General features: G+C 41.1%; 1 protein-coding gene and 1 long non-coding RNA gene across 2 annotated transcripts in view; both read right to left on the bottom strand.

Annotated features, from left to right (window-relative positions):
* LOC131506991 (uncharacterized) overlaps positions 1-5,340 on the bottom strand; it is a 7,381-nt gene extending 2,041 nt beyond the window's left edge. The window contains exon 1 of the long non-coding RNA XR_009259260.1: positions 5,286-5,340. This is a non-coding gene — a long non-coding RNA (uncharacterized LOC131506991). The remainder of the gene's footprint in view (positions 1-5,285) is intronic.
* The window catches only part of SH3D19 (SH3 domain containing 19), a 189,479-nt gene that overhangs the window by 168,548 nt on the left and 8,796 nt on the right, over positions 1-12,135 (bottom strand). The window lies entirely within an intron of this gene.

Here is a 12,135-nt window from a genome sequence, read left to right as displayed (position 1 = left end):
CAGGTGCTGTGCCAACAGCACAGGAGCCTGCTTGGGATTCCCCTGCCCTGCTCTTTCTCTCTCAAAATAAATAAACAAACATTTAAAAAAATTAAATAGAGGGTTGTGACCCCCCCCCATTACTGTAACCAAATAAATGAGGCTCCTGAAATACTTTGATAATGCTACAATAGGATATACAGACACTTCAAAATGAGTAAGAATATCCGTATCTTCTAATTTGGTATTTAGTGGGGAAACTTGGGCTAACTTGCTCATAAAAACACTGACAATCTCAGATTTTGTTTAAATCCAAACTTGAGTAACATCAATGAAAATGGCAGAGTCAAGACCTCCCTCCAAAAGTCTGTCCTCTGTAAAATCAATAAAAAACTGGCAGAAACTAGCAGAACCAACCCTTCTGGAAACCAACCAAAAGCTTGCAGTAACCTCTTATTGCACTTAAGTCCAATGAAACACTTAAAAACTAGGTGAATTTTAGTTACAGTAATAAGCTTTGTAGCATTTTAATCTACCGTCACCCTACCCCCATTCTCAGCTTAGTGGTAGCCTTGAAAATAATAGCTTGCCTTCCTAGTACCAGTAGCAGAAGGAGGGGAGAAAAAAAAAAAAGAGTAGAACAGACTTCATTCAGCAAAGAGACGTAATACAGTTGACCCTTCAACAATGTGGGGGTTAAGGATGCCGACCCCCACGCAGTCAAAAATCCACATGGGGGCGCCTGGGTAGCTCAGCAAAGCATCTGACTTCAGGTCAGGTCATGATCTCAGTCCGTGATTTTGAGCCACACATCAGGCTCTGCACTGACAGTTGAGCCTGGATCCTGCTACAGATTCTGTGTGCCTCTCTTTCAGACCCTCCCTGCCTCTCAAAAATAAATACACATTAAAAAAAAAAAATCCACAAAGAACTTTTGACTCCCCTGAAACTTAACTACTAAAAGTCTACTGTTGACCAGAAGCCTTATGACATAAACAGTCTATTAACATATATTGTATATGTATTATATACTGTACTCTTTTTTTTTTTTTATGTTTATTTTTGAGAGAGAGCAAGTGGGAGAGGAGCAGAGAAAAGGAAGACAGAATCCCAAGCAGCTCCACCCTGTCTGCGCAGAGCTGGACGTGAGGCTCGAACTCACTAACTGGGAGACCATGACCTGAACAGAAATCAAGTCAGACTTTTAGCTGACTGAGCCACCCAGGTGCCTCTATACTGTATCCTTATAATAAAGTAAGCTAAAGAAAATGTTATTAAGAAAATAGAGAAAATACTTTTATAGTTCTATACTGATCAGAAAAAAATCTGTGTACAAGTAGAACCACACCTGTGTTGCTCAAGGGTCAACTGCAATTTGTTTTGACATGTTGGGTGACTGCCTTTGAAGACGTGCACAAAAGACTTGCCTTTACCTTGCTTAACTCGGAACTCTCTTCAAAGTGCTAAGAAGTGGCTAGCTGGAGGAATTTGTTTTAAATATTTACAGGTAAATACATACATTAGTTGCGGCTGCATGAGACTACTGATAACAGTTGGAGAAACAACACACTAACCAAAGATGTTGGGAGGAAAGCCCGGAGAATGAAATGCTTTGGGGAATGAGGGCTTTGAAAAGATCCTGCGTACTCCTGGGGATCTAGAAAGCCATGTGCATTCCCAGGGTGGGCGCATGCTCAGAAAAGATGTGAGAAGGCCCTAAACTCTTCTCTCTGGCTGATTCCCAGCTCTGCACAAGCAGGAAGTGAAAGCTAAACAAAGTTGTACACTAACTGCACGGCTGAGTGTTGAAAATGTGCTGTCATACACACAAAGAGCCCATGGAAAGGACTGGGAGATGTGGGGGAGAGGAGGGATCTAGACATTTAACGAAACTATCTAATCGCTGACCAATAAGGTAATGAAACTGAGACTTCAGTGCCACACATCACAAAGAATACATACTTCACAAAATTAGTTCAGAAAAGTCAGTAAACAAACAACATCCGAAATAAGCATCAATAATAAACACTGGGGTGGGAAAAGAATCTGATTTCCAGAGTTGCTACACTGTAATATTCAAAATGTCCAATTTTCAGGGCTCCTGGTTGGCTCAGTGGGTTGTGCATCCGACTTTGGCTCAGGTCAGGATCTTGCTGTCCGTGGGTTTGAGCTCCGCGTTGGGCTCTGTGCTGACAGCTCAGAGGCTGGAGCCTGCTTCAGATTCTGTGTCTCCCTTTCTGCCCCTCTCCAGCTTGCATTCTGTCTCTCTCTCTTTCAAAAGTGAATAAATGCTTTAAAATTTTTTTTAAATAAATAAAAATGTCCAATTTTCAACAAAAAATTACAAGGAATGCAAAGAAACAAGAAAGCATGGCCCACACACTGGGGAAAAAAGCAATCAATATAAATGGTTCTTGTAGAAGCACAGACATTGAACTTCCTAGATCAACACTTCAAATCAGCTATTTTCAATACATTCACAGAGCTAAAGACACTGTTAACAGAATGGAAAAAGAAAAGCTGCAGACTAGGAGAAATATTTTCAAATTTCATATCCAACAAAAGATATGAATACAAAATATATGAAGAACTCTTAAAAACTCCACACTATGGAAACAACCAACCTAATTTTAAAATGTGCAAAGATTAGAACATTTTCCCAAAGATGATATATAAGCAATTAGCCACATGAAAATATGCTCAACATCATTATCCATTAAGGAAATGCACATTAAAGCCACAATAAAATATCACTACACATCTATCAGAATAGCTAAAACAAGAAAAACCTGACAATACCAAGTGCTGATGAGGATGTGGAGCAAATGGAACTCTCATACATATGGTGATGATGCAAATTGGCATAGCACCACTCTCGATAACAGTTTGGCAGTTTCTTACAAACTTAACATACACTTACCATATGACCCAGCAAACTGATATCTAGCTACTTAAACCAGAGAAATAAAAACTTTTATTTGTACAAAGACCTATATGTGAATATTTATAAGCAGCTTATTCATAATCTCCAAAAACCAAAAAGAACCTAAATATCCCTCATCAGGTAAATGGATAAACTGTGGTACATTCCTAGAATTCTACTCAGCAGTAAAATGGAAGAAACTATCGATACGATGTAACAATATGAATGAATCTCTATAACATTGTGTGGAGTGAAAGAAGCCAGTCCTAAATGTCAGATACTTTATGATCCCATTGATACCACATTCTGGAAAAGAGACAAAGAATACATCAGTGGTTGCCAGGGGTTAGGAGTGTAGGGAAGGTTTAACTACGAGGAGCAACACAGGAATTTCAAGGTGATCAAAGTGTTCTGTATCCTGACTGGTGGTAGGCACAAGAATCTATACATGTACTAAAACTCATAGAAGGATGCATCAAAAAAGAAGTCAATTTTACTGTATATAAATTTTTAAAAAAATTTTAATGTTTATTTATTTTTGAGAAAGAGAGAGAGACAGCGCACGAGTGGGGGAGGAGCAGAAAGCGAGGGAGACACAGAATCCGAAGCAGGCTCCAGGCTCCAAGCTCAGCACAGACCCCAACATGGGGCTCGAACTCACAAACCGTGAGATCATGACCTGTGCCAAAGTCAGACATTTAACCGACCGAGGTACCCAGGTGCCCCAATAAAATTTTAAATTAAAGGAGAAAAAAGACTGCAGGGGTTCAAAGCCTAGTTCCACTTAATTTCTTTGCCTCATTTTTCTCATTTTAAAAACAGAATCTGGGGTACCTGGATGGCTCAGTAGGTTACGACTCTTGGTTTGGGCTTGGGTCACGATCTCATGGTTCCTGAGCTCAAGCCCTGACTCTTGGGATTCTCTCTCTCCCTCTCTCTGCCCCTGCCCCTCCCACCATGGTGCTCTTTCCATCTCAAAATAATAAACAAACAAACAACAACAACAACAAAAAACCCAGAATCTGCCTTTGTGTTTATTAGGAGGATTTCCATGAGTTCCTGACACATATTAAGCACTAAACAAGTGACTGAAAAATGTTTTGCTCAAACATGCTAGAAAGTTGGTACTTTTAAAAAACCTACCACAGTAGTAAGAAATCTAGTTTTCAATTAAAAGAGCAAAGAATTAAAGAATATTGGAATTAAAACCCTTAATTCCTCATTATCACTAAACATTCTTTGGAAACCTATGAGGTGATTAGTACCAAATTCCATTCTGCAAAGTGTGAACTTATGTAAAACCTCTGAACATGAGTGGCTCTATTTTAGGGACTAAAACCTCATCCTGTTCTTTGAAACAGTAACTACACTAGACTATTGAACTGAGCAAAAAAAGCATATGCGACTGAGCACAAGACTATTACACCTATATTCTTTTTTTTTAATTGTTTTAATGCTTATTTATTATTTTTAGAGAGAGAGACAGACAGACAGAGCATGAGTGGGGGAAGGGCAGAGAGAGACAGAAACACAGAATCCAAAGCAGGCTCCAGGCTCTGAGCTGTCAGCACAGAGCCCGATACAGGTCTCGAACTCACACCACGAGATCATGACCTGAGCCGAAGTCGGATGCTTAACCTGAGCCACCCAGGTGGCCCACACCTATACTCTTGATTAAAAAAAAAAAAAAAAAAAAAAAAGGCACTGCAGAATATATTTTCCTAACTGTACTCAGAATATTAATTAACTGCTATGTACCCAGAAAACTAATTGTAAAATGTAATTATACCTTCCAATAATAATTTTTGTAAAACAATTTGTGTTAAGTTTCCCAACATTTCCACAAATTGGTAATAAAGACCCCTGACTTTCACTCCTCTTACTTTGGTTGCTATCCGAACCTGTGCTCCCTGAACTGCAATTCTTAAACCCCAAATAAACGCTTTTGTTTTATTTGAGCGCTTCCTCTCTTGTCGGTGAAACAAAGTTTACAGAACCCTTGTGCTCAAGGAGCTATTGAAAGGTTTGTTCCAAGTACTACGTTAAGTACTCATCATTCTATTTAACACTAACAGCAAAATGCTCTCATGAAGGCTTAGTACTAAAGGTTCATTATCACTGCCCCTCTCCTAGAGAGGATGTCAAATCGCTACCTCTTTTTCACAAGTTGGGGAACGTTCGCAACGCTGGACTTGACGCTTGCTTTGATGCCCTACATCCCATTTGTCTGTTGCCTGGTCGGTCAATCCTTCCTCAAAGATCTTTAACATCCTCCACATCCATCCTCCACAGCATTCCCTACGTACACGGGGTTTGGAACTTAAGAAGCGGCAGCTGCTGCAAGTAACAGCGACCCCGATCTTCCCAGTGTTGCCCTCCTTACCTGAAAATTAGCCTCCTTTTCTTGGTCAAGTATCCAAATCTATGTTTGAACTTTATTTTTTTTTTTTTTTAATTTTTTTTTTCAACGTTTTTTATTTATTTTTGGGACAGAGAGAGACAAAGCATGAACGGGGGAGGGGCAGAGAGAGAGGGAGACACAGAATCGGAAACAGGCTCCAGGCTCCGAGCCATCAGCCCAGAGCCTGACGCGGGGCTCGAACTCACGGACCGCGAGATCGTGACCTGGCTGAAGTCGGAGGCTTAACCGACTGCGCCACCCAGGCGCCCCTATGTTTGAACTTTAAAAGCGGGTTCAATCGGGACCCAAGATGGCGGCGCCGTCTGCCGGAAGCAGCCGCTTGGCCAGAGAACCCACAACCCCCTGCGGAGGCCCTGCCACGCCCACCCACCGTGCCTGAGAGTTCAAGACCCCTCGGAGGCCTAGGAGACCCAGAAGGGAGGCCATTCGGAAGGACTCCCAGCTCTGGACTTGACATCCATTTGCTTCCTTTTCAGCCCAAAGCCTGGTACCAGCCTTACAGATGATACCAAAGCTCTTAAACCAGAAAGGAAACAGGAAAACGTGAAGATCTTTAGCGTCAGGGCATACGGTCTCTTCCCAATAGGGTAGGCCATGGACAGAGTAGGAATTTACTTTCCATCATTGTGTATAAAAGGATTTGCTCAAAATAAAATGTAATTAAATAGTAAATGCATTAAATCATTTCCTAAGAGTTCAATTCTATTCTATTTTGCAGCTACGTATTGAATGTATGTGCCAGTCACTGTTCTGAGTTATGAGGCCATAACAATGAAAAAATGTAAGTCTCTCCCCTCGTGGAACTCATTACTAGAAGTCAGAGCATTCAGGTCATACATGGAGTCTGCCAATTTTACCCTCTTCATTCTAATAAACCTCTTAACATCCCTCAGATCCAAAGGCCTGATAGAAACAGCTGCAGGTGATTCTCAACTCTCCTCTGCAGGTACTCCAGGCCCTATGGTATATACCCCTCAAGTTCCTAGGATAAGGGATCTGGGATGGGTCCAAAAAGGTAGCTATCTATAGTTTGCCCTGCGTCTCTGAAGTAATGTGGCCTGAGAACCCTGCCCACAACGGTGCAGGACAGTGGCTGGCCAACCTACTTAAAGCCTCTTTCTTGGAGAGGCTGACTGTAAGAAAAACAAGAGAGAGCCAGTTATTCAGTAAGTTCAGAAACCATGGAAGTAGACAGAAGTAAACTATGTCACAAAAATGGTGGTGTCACTGACAAACGAGTAACAGTTATCCCAACTCACAAAGAAATGTTCTCTGGAGTAGCTGTTTACTATCCGTTTCCCAGAGCTACTCTTATTCACAAAGGACTGCTGAAGCTATTTCCTTGGTCTTCCAACTGACTTACCTATGTATCCTTATAATAAGCCGTCATCAGCTGTGTTTTGCCAAACAGACCTCTATTTCTTGCACTCTAAAAAACATAACTATCACATACATTGCTTTCCCATTACTTCAACGATAGTGTCTTACAACATCCTTTATGTGCAGCCTCGTTATTCTACAAGATAACACAGGATTAAATAAAATCCCTATATAAAATGCATGGTGGATTCTGTTTGACTACAAGTCATCACAACATGAATTACTTATGAGGAAAACATGTAACAATTCAAGTTACAAGAAATCACACTGAAACCACTCAACATCACATTCTTTAATAGGACACTAAGCCAGTGAGTCTCACCTTCAAAACTTCAAAACTCCCAACTATTCCAGAAGGAATTAATCAGGAAATCTGACAATGGGGTCAGGTGCATATGTCTTTTTTAAAGCTCTCCACCTGATTCTGATGCCCAGACAGTGTTAAGAGCCCCAGCACTGAGGTGCAGAGGTAACTGTGGGCATTGTTACTCAAAATGTGGTCCAGGGACCAACAGCAGCAGCAGCATCACCTGGAGCTTGTTAGAAATGCAGAAATCTCGGGGCGCCTGGGTGGCGCAGTCGGTTAAGCGTCCGACTTCAGCCAGGTCACGATCTCGCGGTCGGTGAGTTCGAGCCCCGCGTCAGGCTCTGGGCTGATGGCTCGGAGCCTGGAGCCTGTTTCCGATTCTGTGTCTCCCTCTCTCTCTCTGCCCCTCCCCCGTTCATGCTCTGTCTCTCTCTGTCCCAAAAATAAATAAAAAACGTTGGAAAAAAAAAAAAAAAGAAATGCAGAAATCTCAGGCTCCATCCCAAACCTATTAAATTAGGCATCACATTTGTTAAGATCTGCAGGTGACTTGTAGGCATATGGTATATTAAAGTTTGAGAAGCACCATTGCTACCGAAATGTGAAAAATACTCCATACCATGTTACAAAGTTGAATATCTCAAGAAATTTTCTAAGAAGAAACAGGAATAGAACAGTACAGGAGGTGAAATGTTTCTGATACTAGGCATTTCACGTTATTAAGCATCTAATTAAGAGTAATATTCAAATGCAATTCTTATTCCAAATGAATTCTACTTCCAAACCACACCCTCCACTGGCAATAGTTATACTTCAACTGAGTAACACAAATGTACTTTACAATCCCAGATAGCTCCAGTTATCTCCACTCTGTGGGGTGCGGGGAGTTCTTGTGGGGAAATAAAGAAACAAGGGGTGTAGTGACAAAAAAGGGATCATTTACATGGGTGGCCCCATGCTGGAGGCCTTCCAGTTTTTTGTGAACACCCCTGTAATAGTTTCAAAGAACTGTCTGGAAATGATGATTTTTATTGCTAGAAAAATTCTCCCCATGTTATGCAAACATTTCCTTCTGTGCACCTTGTTCTTGGCTAGCTCTCAAAGCAAAAGCATTTAGTTACCTTCCAGTATACTGATTCCTTGATTAATGCATCTTCAGGAAACAATGCTCCAGTACAATAAAAGCAGCCATATCAAACACAAATGAACTCTGCATCCTAAGCGGCAGCCCTGGCACAAAATACAGGACTCATCAGTAATGCAATTGTTAAGCTACTCATAGGTATCAGAGTAGGGACAAAATCACCACCCTTCGCAACTTCCATTTATTTATTCCCTGAGAAATATTCAAACCTGGCAATAAGCAAAATGACAACATTAGAAAATTGCTTTCAGATTCTATAGGTTTCCTATAGAATGTCCTAGGAAGACCATGACCCTCTTTAAGAACTATACATCACACAAGACAACTTGGAAGTTCACAAACATGTTCCCTAGAACAAACTTATAAAGTAGTTAGAGAATGAATAATTCCCATTCAAAAGATACAAAAGGAAGGGGGTGGCTCTAAGTGATCTGTCCAAGGTCACATTATAATAAAGAACAAAACAGCAACAAGAATCTAGGTACCCTAAGGTAACTTCCTATTATTAAAATGCATTAAGCCTCGTGGTAAGAAGAGAAAATCAAGTTAGAATTTTTATCGGTCAGGAATTGCATTCAGCTACTAGTTGTACAGGCCTAAGATAATAGTGGCTTTAACCAGACAGTTTATGTTTTCTCAAATAAAGGAGGAGGCAGGCAATCAAAAAGCACATATGATGACTCTGTTATCACCAAGAACTAAGATTCCATTGATTTTTCTGCTCCACCATTCTCAGTGCATGACTTCCATCCTCAAGGTAACCTCATGGCCTGGGATGGCTGCTGTGAGCTACACCTCCTTATTCCTGGTAGGAGAGGGAAGGAAGGGCAAAAAAGGATATTCTGTACAGCCAAGTCCCCTTGAAAGCACTTTCCTAGAAACCCCAATAGACTTGTACTTGCATTTCATTAGTAGGCTGGGAGAAGTTTCATAGGTGGGCACATTGTCACATTTGGCAATACAGGGTTCCACTGACTAAGGAAGAAAGGGATGAATACTGGGTAGGCAACTAGGAGTCTCTGCCATTTCCTAGCTGTGTGACCTTGAGTAGATTATTTACCCGTTCTAGGTCTCATGTTCCTCATGTTTAAAAATGATGGAAATCATCACACCTACCTCATAGGATTGACACAAGGACTAAATGTAGAACAATTACAATACTAGCTGGTACCCACTGCACAATAAATCTTAACTATTATCTAATTATCCTAGTCCGGTGCTTTTCCAAATTCCTCTCCTACTCTAACTTCCTCTCAATTTCCAAAATTGGAACACAATTCCTATTAGTCCTATGTGCCTGCTGATACTCTAGTATAAATGAGTTTTATAGGACACCTCAATCAGACATACGTATTTAAAAAAAATTTTTTTAAGTTTATTCATTTTTGAGAGAGAGACAGAGTGTGAGTGGGGGAGGGGCAGAGAGAGAGGGAGACACAGAATCTGAAGCAGGCTCCAGGCTCTGACCTGTCAGCACAGAGCCTGATGCGGGGCTCAAATTCATGAACTGCGAGATCATGACCTCAGCCAAAGTTAGATGCTTAGCTGACTGAGCCAGCAGGTACCCTAGATATAGGTCTTTTTTTTTTTTTTTTAATGTTTATTTATTTTTGAGAGAGACAGAGCGCAAGCAGGGGGAGGGGCAGAGAGACAGAATCTGAAGCAGGTTCTGCACTGTCAGCACAGAGCCTGACATATGGCTCGAACTCACAAATGGTGAGATCATGACTTGAGCCAAAGTCAGACACTCAACCAACTGAGCCACCCAAGCTCCCCTAGACATGTCTTTTTAAAAATTTTTTTATTTTATTTAATTTTTTGAGAGAAAGAAAGAGCACAAGGGAGGGGGAGGGGGCAGAGGGGAAGACAGAGAGAGAGAGAGAGAGAGAGAGAGAGAGAATATGAACCTCAAGCAGGCTCCATGCTCAGCACGGAGCCCAAAACGGGCTCAATCCCACAACCATGGGATCATAACCTGAGCCAAAAATCAAGAGTCGGACACTCAACCGACTGAGTCACCCAGGGGCCCCATTTGCCTTTCCTTTCTAATTATGAAATGAAATTACGTGCTTGACATCAGCACACACCAGATATTCTGGACAGAATTAGGGAATAGGAATTGAGCTTACATTCCCCCCAAAGGCAGGGTCTAAAGACAATCCCAATGCAGATATTTACAGAGCCTCAAGAAACGAAGGAGACATTACAACAAGAATGGTATCTCCCACACAGAGGAATTCCAAAAAAATTATGTAGTATTCTGCTCTCTAGAAGGTGGAGCATAACTCCTTCCTCCTTATGTGTGGGCTGTGCATAGTCATTTCCTTCACTTCTTACAGTATGGAAAGGGGTGGGGGTGGGTTGAGTAACCCTGAAGTAGAGAAACCTGGCAAATGCAAACTCAGCTAAATGATCAAGGTCAACATCAACAGTGATAAATGATGCTAATATTACGTACACTTAATATGTGGTAAAAATGTGGCAAACACTCATACCTCCCAAACATCCGTAACTCCAGTCTAAACATGAGGAAAACATCAGACAAATTGTAAGAGGGATATCCTCCAAAATATGTGACCAGTACTCCTGAACACTGTCAAGGCCATCAAAAACAAAGAAAATCTTTGAAACTATCAGAGCCCGAGGGAGCCTGAAGAGTTACAACAACCACATGTAATATGGCATTTTAGATGGGATCCTGTAAAACAAGAAGGAATTAGGTAAACACTAAGGGAATCTGAATAAAATATGGATCCTAGTTAATAATGTATCAACATTGGTTAAGATGTGAGATGTTAATGGGGGAAACTGGATGTGGGTGTATGGGAACTCTGTACTATCTTCACAATTTTTCAATAAATCTAAAACTATTCTAAAACACAAAATATATGAAAAAAAAGATAAGATGGTCTACAGCCTGTACCCTTCCCCAGTCTCCTCCATATACCCATTCCCACCCCAACGGCAAGCTTAAAGCTCCTAAAGATGAGGTCTACAGTTAATGAGGGATAGGAACTGGTTTCCACCTCCTTGTAAACAAGAAGACAGGCCTCCTTCCTGATTTGTATCAGGCTATCTCCACTTCCTCTCCAACCTTAATTCCTCTCTATGCTCTGAAACTACTAAACATATATTTTCATCTGGTACTTAATTGATAACATTCCCATCATACCTATGTTCAGTACTATAAATTCCCTAGAACATATCTCATGTCTTCCCTTCCACTGATGAAGTAGAACATCATCATTTTAACAGTGGAGCTCCTATCTTGAGCTGACAAGACAATTTAAACTACTATAACTGCTCTCCCCAAGTGAGGCAATGTTTTGAGCTTTGCATTTTTGGCTCCTCCCTCATCAAAAGAGCAGTTCACAAGGTACCCAGAGAAACCTCCACAAGATCTTATCTTGCACATCGGCAAACTTCTATACACCAAGTCAGAAGCTACTTTTTCTTCTCATCTCCTAAAATCATAAAATGTTAAAAGTGGAAGCCTCATCCTTTCAATTAATAAAGCAAAAACCAAGGCCCAGAGAGATGCTATAAACTGCTAGAGGCTAAAGCTAATCGAGAGAGACTTGATTAAAACCCAAGTGTTCAGAGGATTAGTTTCAAAGTACCATTGAATGCAAAACAGAAATGATCTAAGGGAAAACAGTATGTTGCCCCCAAAATATAATGTGCCAATGAAATTAGAAGCACTGGATGAATAGTGTCAAAACTGAAAAAAAAAATAAATAAATAAAGAGATGCACCCTGATTAAAAATAGGATAGGGCGCCTGGACGGCTCAACCGGTTAAGCGTCTAACTTCGGCTCAGGTCATGATCTCACAGTGAGTTGGAACCCTGCATCAGGATCTTTGCTCATAGCTCACAATCTGGAGCTATTTCAGATTCTGTGTCTCTCTGTCTGTATCTCTCCCTCCCTCTCTCTCTCTGCCCCTCCCCTCCTGTGCTGTCTCTGTCTCTCTCTCTCTCT

This window comes from Neofelis nebulosa, chromosome 3, assembly GCF_028018385.1.
Source record: "Neofelis nebulosa isolate mNeoNeb1 chromosome 3, mNeoNeb1.pri, whole genome shotgun sequence".
Taxonomy (NCBI): Eukaryota; Metazoa; Chordata; class Mammalia; order Carnivora; family Felidae; genus Neofelis; species Neofelis nebulosa.
This window is presented reverse-complemented; position numbering and strand designations above follow the sequence as displayed.